The following is a 14,353-nucleotide window of genomic DNA, read 5'->3' on the forward strand; positions in this document are numbered from 1 at the left end:
AGTTTCAGAACAGCCACAGTTTGGGGACTTCCATCCAGCCATCCATTTTCTTTACCTGTAAGGGAGTGGAAACAGTTCTTCAATAATAACAAAAATAAACAGCATGTCGTGGTGGAAAATGGTGGATGAGAGGAATCAGAGGACTGAGTCTCAGGTGCCAGATGGGGGATCTCTTTATTCTTAGCGACGATCCCTCCTAGCAGTGCAGTTAAAGATGTCCTCCCACTGATACAGAATATGACATACCTTTTTATACTGTATTCAGGCTGTGTGTGTGTGTGTGTGTGTGTGTGTGTGTGTGTGTGTGTGTGTGTGTGTGTGTGTGTTTGTTTGTGTGATGTGATGGCCTTCACACCATCTTCAAGGACCAGAAAGGAATGGGACATTCCCCGATTACACTTATCTTGGACCTTGGCTGCCTGTGTGTGGCGTCTCTTTACCATGTGTATGTGTGGTGTACTTGCTTTCCCAGATGACTGCCATCTTTGTTATGTGGGCTGACATGTTGAAGTGTCAGCACAGGTCATAGCGATGAGACTTAACTCTCATTCTCCCACAAGTATTATTTCCACCTCATACTCCTGCATATATTCAAGTGAACAGGGAACACAAATTTATGCACAACTTCTCCTGTGTGTTCATCCACAGTCACTAAACAACAACCAAACCAAACAAAAGGGGGTTTGCGAGCATGGCGATCAGCTGTAGTTCACCATCTTATCCAGGTCACATGACTCAGGAGTAGCATGGCCGTCTGGCAACCAAAGGGTGGCTGGTTTGATCCTCATTTCCCCCGGTGACCATGTCAAAGTGTCCTTGAGTAAGAGACTGAACCCCTAATTGAGCATCAAAAGCAGCTCAGACCTGCTGCAGCTCAGCAGACCTCAGCCATTTTTAGGATGTCTCAATGATTCTCCTTCACGTGATTTTCATTCAGAAACAATAGAATTGTCAAATACCACAACAGTTTTCAGCTTGCTGGTAAACAGTACTTCAACTTCCATTCCACTGTGTAATGGCAGTGACTGATGTGTACTATATGCAGTACTAATCAAGTACAGCCCTGACTGATACTCTATCTCCAATGCTAGGAAGGATAAGAATGTTGAAATGGACCAAGCAGGAATAGAATCTCAAGTCATGTCAACTTTACTGAGCAGCACTCAGTTAATTTCAGGAAACACAAGACATTTTGACCACATGTCAATGAAGTAGTCAGCATCAGATACCATCAGATACCACCAGATACCATCAGATACCACCAGATACCACCAGATACCATCAGATACCACCAGATACCATCAGATACCACCAGATACCATCAGATACCATCAGATACCACCAGATACCATCAGATACCACCAGATACCACCAGATACCATCAGATACCATCAGATACCATCAGATACCACCAGATACCATCAGATACCATCAGATACCATCAGATACCACCAGATACCATCAGATACCACCAGATACCACCAGATACCATCAGATACCACCAGATAACACCAGATACCATCAGATACCTCCAGATACCATCAGATAACACCAGATACCATCAGATACCATCAGATACCATCAGATATCACCAGATACCATCAGCTTATCAGCTCAGTGTGCATGAGGTCATGGTTGCTCATTGAAGAACCAGGGCTGCTCTCTCCACCAATCCACTGCCAACAAGCCAGACAAGTGGGACTGGCAACTGTTCTGCTCCGCAAGTTCATCTGGCATCATCATGACCTGCTCCTCTATCAGGGGCATCCACATTCTTCAATGTTGCCCTGAGTCAGCAGGAGCAGACGCTACCTTTAGGGGCCGAAGTGTTCACACGCAGAACCAGAACACAGCTACAGCTTTCTTTCATTTTCTGTCTCAAATACTTTACAAGTTTCAACTTGGTCCAAAACCTGCTCACCTCTCTGGGTGTCAAGTGTGTCTGCACCGTCTGACCAAACTTCATCAAATGTGTGAGTCTTATTTCCTCAAATCAACTCTGGGCAGTGTTGATTGCAAGAAGAAAAAAAAGTAGAAAAAAGTTCTGTCAAGTAACGTTAGAACCAAGCTCTGGACCAAAGTCTGGTGCTTTTTCAATTTTCAGTCAGTGAGTAATGTTCTATTCATTTATGTAACTCTATCTCACCTTGATACAGAGAGTTGTTTTTAATCTTTTAAATCATGTGACCATCATCATAACAGCTGTTGACCTTGTTTTATCTGAAAACAAATTTATTCCTGATGAATTCCCACTGACTGTAGCAGAGACTTGTCCTCATCTTTTCTTCCATGCTCTGTGTCCTGTATATGGTTATAATGATGCCCACATTTAAGGTGAATGACAGTTTCAGACATTGTTCTATTTTAAGCATTTAACGTTCAATCTTGTGCTTTACCAAAGAAATGTGTAATATTGGGTGCTGGTGTCTCACCTCTGACAGATGAGGTTTGTTGCAGAGCACCAGGAGTAATAAAGCACTACTTTCTCAACAGTTGACAGACAGTGCAGACTGTTTACGTACCTCCTACTATATGTTCCCCACAGAAACAAGGATCTCATAAAGATTCCTGTCAGACAATTTCAACACTCCACTTTCACTCATTGCTTCACAATAAATGATATTAAACATTGGTTACTTCTATTAAATATGAAGCCATCACTCAGCTGTTTACAATGAAGTTCATATCATGAAACAAGGTAAGTTAAAGTTTCAGTACTGTCTTTCGTAAAAATATAAATATCTTTTCAAATATAGAATAACTTTAAAAACAAAGTCGCCCCAACGTTTCTTTTGACAGCCCAAACGACTGAGACTAGTTTGATGAGATTTGGACGTGGAGGGGGGGCTGCGTGACGTCAAGGGTCAGAAATGTCTTTTTGAATGACTTCAAAGCAGGTTTAAATGGTTTGTAGTTCCATGGTGTTAATTCGGGTGTTGTTCTACCGCCTCAGTGCAGCTCAGGGGGCGGGGCTATTTCAGCAGTCACGCGCAGGAACTCTGGGCTGAGTTCCACTCTCCATCTCCACGCGCTGTTCTCTAAGATTCGCGGTGTCCAGAGGAAAACGCAGTGCCTGGAATATTCGGTTTAAAAAGAAAAAAAACGAAGTATATGAACTTCTACAGGTTCTAAAACTTTATATACGCCGCGTATAAAGCCTTAAGTAGCGAGTAAGGCGATTGTTAAAGGCACCTGAAGCTGGTTGACTTTAGCTGAAGTTAATGCTAATGCTACCTGACATTCTTGCTAGTTTATGAACTTTAATGGCAGGAGAATGAAGGGAACTATGTTCTTTTTCTGTACTGCATCAAACATGGAGGTGAGTTTACTCTCATTTTGTGTATAAAATACTATCACAACATACAGACACAAGGTTTGATGAAACTTCACTCTTTGAGGACATTTTTTGTTGAATTTCTTTTTTTTTGGGCGGGGGGGGGGGGGGGTGTCCTGTATTATTTTGTTTAATTTGTGCTTCTCTTTTCCTGAGAGTTCATAGTGGCATTATCAGCTTGAGTCAGTAGAGGGCAGTATGCACCTTATTGTTGTTTAGTTTGATGTGTCAAAATAATTTGACCTTGTCTGCTGCCTCTTGCAGGTTTCAACTTGAATGAGAAAGTTTTTTATTATCCACTAATATTGGTAATGGACAAGATACAAATTCATGATGTAACTGTGAACATTAAAAGCTGCTGAAGCAGTTCTTCATTTGAAACATTTTTAAACTTAATCCAGCTTTATTTTGTTACATGCTTTCTTTCTGTAGTTAAAAAAAAACAGTTGTGGATTCCCAGCGCAGCTGAACTTGACATTTTTGATGAGACTGAGGCAGCAGTGGAGGAAGACGTCAATATTGTAATATTTGGTTTGATAACTTTGTTACTGTCTAATGTAATGTGATGTAATGCTGTAGTACCTTGATTCATATTTTTAAGTCTGCTACAATGTTCAACTTGATCATCAAAGCAGATATGAAAATACAAAATAACAGTCATTAAAACCATCAGTCAATGAAAATGCCAGTTTGACAATGAGTTGGATTCATAGGATGGGACACAAATTCAAAAAGAGTAAACCTTCTTCTCTATCAGTGTTTTTGTTTCACTGTTGTCCTTTGTATTTTTGTTGAACTTTAACAGGAGCGCTTCAATGATGGAAAAGGGGGCTGAATATTTCTGTTCTATCAGACAAAGTCCAGGAGTGCAGTAAAACAGCCGGTCAAGGAAGCAACGGTGCTTCAAGCAAAAGGACCAGAGATCAGCAGCCATGTTGCCTCAGCAGCTTGAAGGTGACTCTTGTAGGGAGACCATTTCATTTCTTGTTCACTCTCCTGATGAAGCTGATGTGTTTCAAAAGATCAAGTTAGGAAGCAGCAAAATGCACCGAGTGACCTCAAGTTAATTTTAGGTTGGAGGAGCGGAGCTCTGGTTCCGCTGGTATCAGCCCGGTCCAGTGTTGTGGATTTCTCTCTCTTCTCTCCAACATTGTGGACCAGCAAAAGCAAGTTAAGAGCAAAAACAGGTTTCTATCAGGTCGTCTCTCTAAATGTTGCACGTCTGCTGATAAACGTCTCATGATTGTGGTTTGTCTCCACCGGCCTCCCCCCTCCTCTCTATCAGCCTCTGACTCTCACTCTCACCCAATGTCCTCCCCTTCCTCCTGCTTCTACGACTGAACAAAGATTTGTAGATTTGACACAAAAATACAAGCCTGTGGTGCAACGCTGCTTCTCACACAGAAATACATGGAAACACTTGGCCCTCAATCTGCTGGTCTGACCAACACATTCACTTGCAGGGTTCTTTTAACAGGCCTGAATCACCAGTTCAGTTTCCCTGCTTTGAAATATGTGGTGACAATGTGTGAACATGACCAAGTTAAAGGTTGAAGTACTGCAGTTACTACAAGATAAGAAGTACCTGGAAGCCTCTTCAAGACATTCAAGCAAGTCCAGTTGCTTTTATCCTTTAAACTCAAATCTGATCCAGGATCAGTGAGTTGACACTCAGAACTATCATTAAAGTGAATTAGCTTTTTTCCTGTATGTTCTATTCATGATTCCTCTGGCAGGTTTGTGATTAATATTCCAGGAATGTGTGTCAGTTTTCAGTCTTTTTTTCCTGTTTCCTTCACAAAGATGGGGGATGAAGTCCTGAGTGACGATCAAGAAACTCCCTAAAAATGAGAAGTAACGACAGCAAGGAAATCACCTGAAGTCAGTAAAAGTGTCATTTTAATAAATGGATTTAAAAGTCAGATCAGAGATTTTGTCAGATTTTACTTTTATAAAATGCCTGGGAAAAGCTTGCTTTCATCCTGAGCTCAGGAGGGTTCACTGTTTTGTTGTGCAGTGTTGAGTTTTTGCCTCTGGAATGAAATTTCATTCTTATGTACACTGCTTGTTCTCTCTCTCACTCTCTCTCTCTCTCTCTCTCTCTCTCTCTCTCTCTCTATCTCTCTCTCCTCTGACCTTCGTTAGCAGTCCAGTGAAACTCAGCTAATTTATCTGAGGACTTCACTTTGAAACCCTCTGTTTCAGACACGCTGTCGTCTGCCTCCTCAGATGCTGAAACTGTCAGAGGTCCTAAAAAATGTCTGGAGAATCATGGATGAGATTCACCTCTAGTAGGATTTAACAAAACATCTCTGTGTTGTTAAATGCAGTTGACATGAAATGTGTTAAGTTGGTCAGGCTTGTTTTATGAAGTACGTGTTGTTTTATATCAGGAAACAGGAGATGTGGTGCTGACAGTCTGATGCGTCTGCAGCAGTGAAGGAGAGGAAACTGCTCATCTGATCAGAAGATCATGAGTGTCACAACGCTGATGTGGATGACGTGTCCGACCCTCAGCTTTATCTTTGTATCACTTCAGCACATCAGGAGCTGTTGACACGGACATGAAAAGCTGCACTTAAGAGTCCTGATGAGGAAATAAGAGTGAAGAAACTAGTAGCAGACGATCGGAGGAGCTTGACACTGGACATGGATGGCAGGGTGCTGCTGGTGCTGCTGGTGCTGCTGGTGCTGTGGAGCTCAGGTAGGCTTCCTGTTGGAGGTGTTGTTGATCTGCATGGTTCAGATAGACGTGTGTTTGAAACGGCTCAAATCAACTGGCTCATGTCCTGGAGGCAGCAGCTGCATTTCTGGATTGACTCCCTCACTGTTTGCTCCAGTCGGCCCTCAACTGCTCTGATGTTCTGTGTTCCGTATGTCAAGAAGTCAAATAAATGGACTGTTCTCCAGTTGTAGTGTGCTGGTACAAACACAGTAGTTCAATCACATGAGGTGGCTGAGCTGCTGCTAAACCCAGAGAGTGTCGGTCCTCCACAGTCTAACTAGTCTCAGCTTAGTTTCAGATCAACTTGAAAAATATTCTTTTAATTTACATGAAGCAGGAGAGACAAGATAACAGGAACGCTGAGAAAAGACCGAGTGTCAACAACTGAACCATGAAATAAGAGACAAGAATCAAAGACACTGAAGCCACATTTGCAGAAATTGTGTGTGTGTGTGTGTGTGTGTGTGTGTGTGTGTGTGTGTGTGTGTGTCTTTGGGGAGGGGGGTTAGAACCAGAAAAGACTTTATTGCCAATGTTGTGCGTTGAGGAGCGATTTGGTCAAAATTATAATTGTCAATAATTATGAATACAATTTTTGATTATTGAATGAAATACTAATTAAGATTGAATATTAATCAATCGGGGCACCACCCTGATGAGTTCAGGGAAACTAAAATGTTGACCAAATTTGGAAAAATTGTCAGTCTCATACAGAGTTTATCCACTAAACAGTCAATATTCTGTAATCTCAACTAAACAGGGACAACTCTGATCTTAGAAGGGTGAGATCAGAGCGCTGCCTATCACTGAGACACGTGACCACAGTTTTGGACACAAAAGACACTGCGACTTCTCTCTTATGATTAAAAATGTTTATTAAACACAATGCATCAATCAATCAGCAACACGTTGGTATAACGATTCAATCTAACCAAACGATACAAAGTGATAACGTGTGTGTGTGTGTGTGTGTATGAGTGTCCCAAAGAGAGAAGGAGAAGGGGGGAACCTGGTTGCCTAGCAACCGGTCAGCATCAGCAGCAGAGGCTCACAGCTGAGGCTGGCTAGCCACTCGTTAGCAGCGTCAGGTGTGGAACCAAACGAAAGGAGGAAGCTGCTGATGGAAGCCACCAGCCGCTATTCCATCTCCTCCCAGTTCAACCCCCAGACCCAATGTCAGGGCGTCTGCTCATGACATATTTGTCTCATTTATTTATTATTCATTTATTCAAGTAGTTGAGCAATCGGACGGTTGAAAGTCATTTTGTGTGTTTTCTCTTTAAAGAGGACTGGACAAACTGGAAAGGGAGAGGCAGGAAATTGGAGGAAACAATGAACAAGATTAATTCATGAATTGAAATGCTAAAATTAAAAGAATTATCTGGGGGAAAAAGGAATAAGCTAAAAATAATTTTAACAAATCAATAATTCATTAATAATGAGAGACTAATATTGTGTCAGTGTTGTGTGTAAATTGATGGTGTGTGTGTTGTGTTCATTATCTTTGTATCTCAATCATATTGATAATGAATGATGAATATCTATCATGGTAGGCTGATGAATGACATCTGAAGAAGATCATTGTAAAAAGAAATAGAATAAATGAATGGGTAGAGAAATAAATCCTACTTTAAGGCCTTTTAACATTTGTAATTGAGAACCTCTGGTTTCTATCATACAGAAATATCAATAAAATATAATTCCACAATAATTTTGTAAAGCAAAGAATAAACAAACACATAGGAGACAAAGAGTGGAAATATGTAATTAATGACTATCACCATAATAAGAAAAACATTAACCATAGTTGTGATATTAATATAAAGGTGATGTCATCATTAACAACGTTGTTAATGCCAGAACAATAATAGCAAGAGTAGGGATGAGAACCAGAAAACAGTGATGCCACAAAAACAGTGATAATAATAATAATGATAATAATAATAATTATAATAAGGAGAGAGAAGTGTCACATTTCATTAATAACTTGTGTTTGGTAATAATAATGGTGAATGAGGATAAATTGTTCATCTCTGGTTTGCTGTTCATATTTTTTCCTCCTCCACTTGTAGTGATTCCTCATACAGGATTTGTAGCATTTCTACTGTCAAAAAATATATAAACAAGCAAGTGGACGAGGAGAAAGAGACCAGAACATAGTTATAATGTCTGAAATAATAATATTATTAATAATAAAATAGAACAAAATATTGATTGAGTTGGAGTATTAATAATTTTTTTTTTTTTAACCTGTCCTGTTCAGTAGCTGAGGCAAGCAGCATCAGTGTTCCTGGTGCCTTGTTGTACTGAAGCAGTTTTATTCTGCATAGAAGGAATCTGATAAACTCCTCCTGTCGCCATTTATGTTTAATTTTATTAGGAATGGTGTTGGTTCATTGATGAAGCTACCGGACTGAGGCTCAGGAGTGGACAGGAAGAGAGAACAGGGACAGGACAGCGAAGACAAGGGGGAGGGGGGGAGACAAAAAAACAACAACAGCAATAGCAGAAAACAACAACAACAAAAACACAAAAACAAACAAAGACAAAAAACAAATAAAAAACAAATAAACAAACAAAGAAAAAGTAACAACAACAAAAGAAAAAGAAAGAAAAAAAACAAAAAACAATGGTTGCAGAATTTCCGGTGCAGGCTTACCATTTGGTTTAATATAATTTTAAGATAAATGTCTGAGTGTGTGTTTATGGGTCAGCTGTGCGCTCCATGCGTGTATGTGTGTATACGCGTGTGTACCTGTATGTGTGTGTGCTACGGTTTATCTTGGATGCTGTGCGTAGCTGGCTGTAGCTGATGTGGGGGGCCAGGACATCGCACCCCCAGTCCAGGATGGCAGGTTGGTCAGGACCAGGTCACCAGAGCACCCCGAAATCCCCAGGACACGGGGAGCCCCAGGCCACCCCTCCCCCAGGAAACAGCCACAGGCCCAACCCATGCCAGGACCCATAGGAAAGCATAGGAGCAGCAACCCCCACCCGGAAGCAACCCACAGAGAGACGGGGCAGAGATGACCTCGGTCCCGCCGGGCACTCCCCCCCCCCCCCACAGCATGAGCAGAGCCCAGGGGCACAGGGCCCCCCAGCCCAAGACCCGACCAGAGCCCCCCAAGGGGTCCGCCAGCGGCGAGGCCGACACCCACCCACACCCCACACCCAGGCGGGGCAGCCACAGCCCACCACAACGACCAGGCCCACCGCCCCCGAACAGAGCTATCCCCCCCACAACCCTCGATCCCCATCCCCTCTACTCATCCCCTGTTCTCCCCCTCCCCCCAGAGCAGGAGGGTTTCAGGCTATAGGGCACCACCAGCCAGCCAGCCGGGACCCCCCACTCCCCGGAAAGGTCCAGCCCACCCGCCGGGGTGAGCCGAAGGCACGCACGCCCAGGACCGCCACCCCCGGACAAAACAATCATACTCTCATCTTCCTCCATACAGGGGCTGAGAACACCATAGATGCTGATACGGTCCAGGGCACCTCAGACTTAGTGAAACTGCCAGTGAGCAATCCACCGTACAGCAGCAGGGCCCATGACCAACCCCAGCCCAACCACCATGCCGGGAATAGGATCCCCCCACCCCCCGAAGAGCCCCGGCCAGGCCCCCAGGCCCGCAATGGTGCAGTTAGCAAAGGAGGCAGCACTGGACCCACTCCCTGCCCCAGCTGCCCCCCCATCCCAACATGGTGCAGGGTGCATGTTGTGCATGGGAATGTAGATGTGATGATGTGGATGATTAGAATGTGGTTAAAATTGGCGGAGGCACCCAGGGCATGGGAGCCCCGCCGGTTGCAGACGGCAGAGTCTCCCAGTACATCCTCATGCACTCCCCCAAGCCCTAAATGTCTACGATGTGATTAAAATTGGGGGGTCCAGCCCCTCAAGGCCTAGTGATACATAAGATGTGATGTGATGGGACAGAGAGGCAAGGAGAGGGGCTGAGGAATGGGCCAGACCTACAGGGGGTCAGCTTCCAGACTGGCCCCGCTGACCACCCCGTCACCCCTGCAACCAGCCGACAGGGAGTCTAGCCTCCCTGGTCCAGAGGTCAGATTGGAGCACCAAGGGGCACTGTCCGGAGATCCGGGCAGAGGGCCCACCACCGTGCAGTCAGAGGGCAGGGAGGGCCCAGGCCCCCAGTGCACAGCGGAACCCCCAGCCAGCAGCCCGTGGTCAGGGCCCCCAGTTCGATCAGCATCAAGGAGGTCAGCCCCCATCCTCAGACGTCCCCTAGCATCCTCCCTTTGTCCGGAGTGGCGGCAGTCCAGGACACCGCGCCAGGGCCCAGCCCGCCCGAGGGCGGGCCGAGGCTAGCAAACCCCTCCCAAATGTGGGTGCGACCCCCCCGGGGTGTGGGTTGATCGACAGATCTTTCTCCCATTTGGATGAAGGAATAGAGATTATAAGTTCTGTTGTTGAAACTGTTGAGTTAATTTTAGACAGTAGCTTAGGGGGTGAAATTTGTAAAAAATCTGTTATTCTAGGTGGAAGCTCTAAGTCTAACTGGGTAAGGTCAAACTGTGCCTGTATTATAGATTTGAGCTGAAGATATTCCAGAAATTTGTTTTTGTTGATACCATAATTTGCTGTAATTTGGTTAAATTCTATGAATTCTTTGTCTTGGAAGATATGCTCTAGATTTTTAATCCCTTTATTGGCCCATGCAGCAAAATGTATTGTTTTTTTATTTTGCAGGATGTCAGGATTGTTCCAGATAGGCGTGAGCCTGCAAGGGGTGTTCAAGAGCCCATTGCTTTTGAGAAATTCCCACCAGGCTATGAGGGTGTTGCTGATGCTAATGTACTTAAAGCAGCTGTGATGCTTGATAACAGGGCTGATAAAAGGGAGATCAGATATTTGGATTTCTTTGCAGAATGTTTGTTCAATATCGCGCCATGCTTGGTCTAATGAGTTTGGCTTTAACCATTTTAGTATGTATTGCAATCTATTGGCCAAGTAGTAATTATAAAAATTTGGTAGTTCCAAGCCACCATAGTCTTTACTCTTTTGTAAAGTCTTTAAGCTTATACGTGGTGGCTTAGCTTTCCAGAGAAATTTGGAGATGTTAGAGTCGAGTGTTTTGAACCAAGTCCGGGGAGGTTGGGTCGGAACCATCGAGAAAACATTGTTGATTTTTGGCAAGATCATCATTTTTACTGTTGCTCTTCTTCCCATAAGTGATATGGGTAGTGTGCGCCACCGGGTGAGGTCGTCCTCTATTTCTTTGATTAGGGCGGTATGATTTAGCCGTGTCAAGTCAGACAATTTGGCAGAGATGTTGATGCCCAGGTATTTAATGTTTCCTGGCCGTAGTGGTACGGCGAGCGTACTCTGGAAACCTGAGTTGATGGGAAGAACAGTTGACTTGCTCCAATTAATAGAGTAGTCAGAAATGGTTGAGAATTTGTCAATGAGTGCTATCGTTTCAGGGAGAGATGATTGTGCATTCCGTAGGAAAAGTAATACATCATCAGCATAAAGGCTTATCTTATGGATCACATTTGTAGTGTCAATTCCCTTGATGTTGTTGTTTTGCCGGACTGCAGCTGCGAGTGGCTCTATGAATATAGCAAAAAGGGAAGGGGAAAGTGGACAACCCTGTCTGGTTCCTCTTTGGAGAGAGAAGCTTGGAGAAGTTTGATCATTTGTTCTGACACAAGCACTGGCAGCGCGGTAAAATATTTTGATCCAGTTCACAAAGTTATCTCCAAACCCAAACTTTTGTAATGTGGTGAGGAGAAAGTTCCAATTTACCCTGTCCAATGCTTTTTCTGCATCTAGGGAGACAATTATGGCATCCTTGCTCTGATTCTTACAGTAGTCTATCAGGTTGATAAGTCTACGTGTGTTGTTGGTAGAGTGCCGTCCTTTAATAAACCCGGTCTGGTCAGGATGTATTATGTGAGGTGTTACTTTTTCAAGCCTTCTAGCGAGCGCCTTGCTGATGACTTTAATATCTGCATTTATAAGTGATATTGGACGATAGCTTGATGGAAGTGCTGGGTCTTTGTCCGGTTTAAGGAGAAGGCTAATAATCGCACGGTTCATGTTGGGTGGCATGGTCGAGGTTTCCTGTATTTCAGTGAACATTTTGTAAAATATTGGTGCAAGCTCAGGCCAGAACTCTTTGTAGAATTCTGCAGGAAAGCCATCTGGTCCCTGGGCTTTCTTGTTTGGCATATGTTTAAGGGCTTCTTGAAGTTCCTCGATAGAAATAGGTGACTCCAGAGCCATTATTTGGTCTTGATTTAATTTTGGCAAGTCAATTGTGCTTAGAAAGTTTTCAATGCAAGATTTGGATGGGTTAATCTCAGGTGAGTAAAGTTTTTTATAGAATTCCCTAAAAATGTAATTGATTTCTTCTGGGTCACACGTTGTTTCCCCATTGGAGTCCTTAATGGAGGATGTTGTTGCTCTTTCTTTGTTCCGTTTTAGTTGGTTCGCTAAAAATCTGCTGGATTTATTGTTATGTTCAAAGTTCTCCAAGCGTAGTCTCTGCAGCTGAAATTGTGTTTTGATGTCGAGTAAATTATTTAGTTTTAATTCCCTTAATTCTCTCAGTAGGTGTTCCTCCTCGGAGGCGGCATAAGTTGTCTCCAAGGCTTTAATTTTTTCATTTAATTCTGTTTCGAGAGCTTTCTCCTGTTTTTTCTGATATGAAGAGTAAGATATTATTTTGCCCCGCATGACTGCTTTTGCCGCCTGCCATAGCACACAAGCTGAGACATCAGGCTGGTCATTTATCTCACAGAATATTGTCCATTCCTCCTTAAAGAATTTAATAAAATTGGGGTCCTTGAGCAATGATGTATTAAATCTCCATTGTTTAGAAAGCGGTGTTCTAGTTTTTTTTGTGAGTGTCAGAGTGACTGGTGCGTGGTCGCTAATGACAATGGGGTGAATCTTGGTGTCAAAGACATCCTTCACAATTGAGTTGCTAATTAAAAAGTGGTCCAAACGAGAGGAGGAGTGGTGCACTGGTGAGTAGTAGGTGTATTCCTTAAGCGTGGGGTGGTGTGAGCGCCAAGCATCGCAAAGACCGAAATCACTCATGTACTGCTTTATTATGTCGGATGATTGGCAGTTGCGCTGACTAGCTGCTCTACTGATTCTGTCCACTTGTGGGTTCAATACCAGGTTGAAGTGCCCTCCCACTATGAGTGCTGTGTCTGAGTGGGCTGAGAGTGCAGTGAAGAAGCTGTGGAAGAAGGAGGGGTCATCAACATTTGGACCATATATACTGGCCATGCATACCTCTGTGTTGTGTGTGGATATGGTGACTATTACAAACCTACCTTCTGGGTCTACAATGGTGTTTTTACAAGTGAACCTGACGTTTTTGTGAATCAGAATGGCTACGCCTCTTTGCTTGGTGTTATAACTCGCTGTGTATGTGTGCGGGAACTGTGGGCTTAACACTTGATTACCTGTTTTAGGTAGATGGGTTTCCTGTAATAGGACAATGTCTGCTTGTAAATTTTGTAGGTGTGTTCAAATTTTAAGCCGTTTTTCACGTGAGCCAATTCCACGTACATTCCAAGTGACAAACCGTAGTTTGTTCGTGTCTAAACTAATCTACTGAGTGTAAGTTGTAACAAGTAGGTGAGTGAGAGAGAGAATGTGTACCTGTATCTTTGTGCACGCGCGTGTGTGGTGGCGCCAGAGAGGATGAGAGTGCATGTGTGTGGCAAATGTAACAATATTATATCCCTGCACTACAAACCATATAAACATCACATTTAAAAATAACATGTAACACAGAACAACGAAAGGAAAGACAAAGGAGAGACATAAATACACACATAAATACTCACAAAAATACACACTCGTGAGTAAACTCGGCATGTAGCAGTCTACCATGTGCGTTTTTATGTTTTAGGCTTAACACAGTATTGAAAGAGAAAGAAGAAAAAAAACAAAATTTAAAAAAAAAACAACGAATGAGAGAAACTGGTGTTACCTTAATCCATGACCTTCATCATGCTAATACAATTCTCGGCTGAATCCGGTGAGTTCCGGGTGGAGAGAGGAGACGCGCTTTAGCAGAGCCAAGGGGTGATCTCCGGATCACGGAACAACTGGCCGTTAACGTACAGTTTATCCACCGCGATGACAGCGCGGGATCCTCCGTTGATGAACCTCTTCCTTACAGGGAACAGGCGTTTGCGGCGCTCCAGCATCTCCTTAGGGAATTGATCGTTCACACTGAAGTCCGTTCCTCTCAGCTCCCTGCCCCGGCTCTTCACCAGCTCCTTCTGCTTGAAGTGCTCGAACTTCG

The 14,353-nt window shown here is 43.5% G+C and overlaps 1 long non-coding RNA gene across 1 annotated transcript in view; it reads left to right on the top strand.

The window, feature by feature from the left end:
• Positions 1-5,425, top strand: part of LOC147262968 (uncharacterized) — a 355,221-nt gene extending 349,796 nt beyond the window's left edge. The window contains exons 3-4 of the long non-coding RNA XR_015112610.1: positions 4,140-4,288; positions 4,408-5,425. This is a non-coding gene — a long non-coding RNA (uncharacterized LOC147262968). The remainder of the gene's footprint in view (positions 1-4,139; positions 4,289-4,407) is intronic.
• Positions 5,426-14,353: the final 8,928 nt, after the last annotated feature.

This window comes from Aulostomus chinensis, chromosome 4 (genome assembly GCF_037954235.1).
Source record: "Aulostomus chinensis isolate RoL2024-O1b breed Wild chromosome 4, RoL_Achi_v1.0, whole genome shotgun sequence".
NCBI classification, from domain to species: Eukaryota; Metazoa; Chordata; class Actinopteri; order Syngnathiformes; family Aulostomidae; genus Aulostomus; species Aulostomus chinensis.